The sequence below is a fragment of the Chrysochloris asiatica genome, unplaced genomic scaffold (assembly GCF_000296735.1).
Source record: "Chrysochloris asiatica unplaced genomic scaffold, ChrAsi1.0 scaffold00367, whole genome shotgun sequence".
Classification (NCBI taxonomy): Eukaryota; Metazoa; Chordata; class Mammalia; order Afrosoricida; family Chrysochloridae; genus Chrysochloris; species Chrysochloris asiatica.
The window spans coordinates 419,417-422,640 of NW_006408885.1; the positions used below are offsets into that span (position 1 = coordinate 419,417).

Genomic DNA, 3,224 nt, shown 5'->3' on the forward strand with positions numbered 1-3,224 from the left:
CACTTTGGGTTTCCCAAGCCTCTGAGTCAACAAGCAAAGAAGAGGGTTACTGTACTGGCCTTTGTGATCAATCTTGATTACCAAGAGGAAATCAGATTTATATTCCATAATGAAGGTAAAGAGGAGTATGTCTAGATTACATAAGATTCCATAGGATATAGTTTATTAGTAGAGTCAACGGGGTTGAAGTCAATAAAAAATTACCATAACCCAGTTCTGCCATAACTTCTTTTGGAATGAAGGTTTGGGTTACAGCAACAAGATGGACCAGCACATTGACAGAAGTAATAGGCTCAAACATAACAATTGTGAGGACCCAGCAGTGTTTCATTCTATTGTGCATTGTTGCTGTTGTTGTGAAGTGCGGTCGAACTGGTTGTGACCCTATATAGGGTTTCCGAGGAGCAGCTGGTGAGCTTGAACCACCAACCTTGCAGTTCAAATGGCTTTGCAGTCTGGCACATTAACCCACAGCACCACAGTGTCACTGTAAGTTGGAACTTACTCAACAATACCTAACAACAACTAGACAAAGAACCACAACTGACTAAGATACTTGCTATAGACAAAGAAACAGAAACAAAAGACCTATATAAAGAAAACTACACAATACTACTATAAGACAGCAACAGAGACTTACAAAAATGGGATAATATACCATGCTAATAGATAGGGAGATTTAACATTATAAAAATATCAATATCATCCAAACCAATCTACAGATAAAATGCAATCCCAATAGGGATTCCAACATCATTCTTTAAAGAGATGGGAAAAGCCTCATCAACTTTATATGGAAAGGAAAGTGACCCCAGATAAGTAAAATACTACTAAGGTCTTGGTGCGATGCGGTAGGGTAAGCAGTAGACTATTAACCACAAGGTTGAAAGTTCAAGCCCACTAGCCACTCTTCAGAAACCCGGTACAAGGTCGCTATGAGTTGGAACTGACTCCACGGCACAGCCCCACACTACAAGAAGAATAAAATAGGAGACTTCTCACTTTCTGATCTCAAAACCTACTGACAAAACTGGATACGCATTAACAGAAAAATGAAACAGATTTCAAATCACACATCATATACAAAAAGGAACCCAAAATGGATCAAAAGACCTAAATGCAAAACTTGCCATTGTCACTGCTGTTGTTTGGTGCCATCAAGTCAATTCCAACTCATAGTGATCCTGTGCACAACAGAACAAAACACTTCCCAGTCTTGCACCATCCTCACAATTGTTGTTATGCTTGAGCGATTGCTGCTGCCACTGTGTCAATCGATTGTTGAGGGTCTTCCTCTTCTTTGCTGACCCTCCATGTTTCAAAGCATGTTGTCCTTCTCCAAAGTATGAGAGATGGTCTTGCCATGCTTGATTCTAAGGAGCATCCTGGTTGTACTTCTTTCAAGACAGATTTGTTTGTTCTTCAGGCCGTCAGTGGTACTTTCAATGTTCTTTGTCAACACCATAATTCAAATGCATCAACTTTCTACAGTTTTCCTTATTCATTGTCTACCTTTTGCATGCATATGAGGTGATTGAAAATACCATGGTGGCAAGAGGGGCATTATGGTAGATGAGACAGAAAGGCTGTGTGAACCCTCTGCAACAAGGCTACAGAAAACCTGATTAAGACTGATGCAGAGGACATTCCTAGAACACTCAGCTTCAGATGAAGGGGGAAAGAGGTGGATTCAGTGCTTACAGGGAGAAACAGTTGACAAGACATGGCAAAAGGGGAGGTGACTACTCAGCTGTGGCAAGCCAAGACCTGCTACAGCCATCTTGAGCATTTGTAGTCGGATTCAGAGACAAGAAATCATATTCGCATTGCAGATATCAACCTGTGGCTTGCAAAGATAAATGTGAGATCTTTTTTGTTGTTGTTGTTCTCCACACACCCATGGTGATCAGAGGTGAAGTCATGTTCCACCAACTTATATCCCCGGAGAAATTCCTGCTTTCCAGGCAGTTGGAACAACTTAGGGGTGGATGCGGCAGTTGTGAACCCCATTAAAGGGGAAAGGAGTTATCTACAATAACTCTGCTCAGGCAGACCTAGCTCCAAATTTGCAAAGTTGGCCCTGGACTGTCCTAGAGTAGTTCTACTAGGAGAAGCAGCTGAAAGGACATGGGGGTAGATAATAGGGAGGAGGGGCAAAAAGAAAGACAGGTTATCTGTACAGGCCTGACAGGTGAAGCAGAGCCATTTTGAACTTTCTCAGGCAGCTGTGAAGGCAAAGGGCAAATAGGTAGTGCAGAGACATTGATGGAGAGAAAGTCAGCCAGGTTTTGGTTTTATTCCTCTTCTTTCACCATTACTATTTTATCATTGTGTTGTTGCTTACTGGTTCTTTGTTTGTTTCCCTTCTCCCATTCAAGACAGCCACAGCTGTACACTCTGCAGTCCCACTAGTTGGGTTACAGAAGATATGAACTGCTAAACACTGGATAAATGACAACAACCAATGTCAGCTAAATGCACCCTGAACTGACTGAATAAACAGCAAACAGAGAATGTCACACATGCTTATCTCCTGATCATACCCATCAGGAGGCAGTTGATCAGTGCCTAAGAATATATCAATATACATTCATCAATTTAATACAAATATATAAATACCACAATGTTTCGAAAGCAGCAGATAACTACTCTTCACATAAAGAAACAAGACAGAGTAGCTTAAACAAATGATCAAGAAGCAGAGGTAGACAATGTTTTAGAGGAAAAGAGGCACTGTAGCTACCTGGAAAATAATGTACTTCCAAACAATTATCCTTTACAGGAGCTCTGGTAGCATAGTGGTTACGAATTGGGCTGCGAACCTTAAGGTCAGCAGTTTGAAACTATCAGCAGTTCTGCGGGAGAAAGATGAGGCTTTCTGCTCCTGTAAAGATTTACAGCCTCAGAAACCGTGTAGAGGGTTGTTATGAGTTGGAACCACTCCATGGCACATAACCGCCACCACCATGGGTCAGAACTGACATGATGGTACTTCACAACAACAACAAATGACTGACAGTCCTGATGTGGTGCTGTGGGATGAAGCATTGGACCTCAAGAGTGTTTTGAACAAGGTTGGTGGTTGAAATTCACCATTCAACTCTATACAGGGTTGCTCTGAGTCAGAACCAACTCAATGGCACTTAACAACAAACAAAAAAATGATTGATAGACATGTTGAAGAAAACAAGGAAGAATTCAGAAAAGCACTGCAAAAACAATCA

General features: G+C 41.4%; 1 pseudogene; it reads left to right on the forward strand.

The window, feature by feature from the left end:
* The first annotated feature begins 846 nt into the window (after positions 1-846).
* The window catches only part of LOC102835419, a 133,710-nt pseudogene continuing 131,332 nt past the window's right edge, over positions 847-3,224 (forward strand).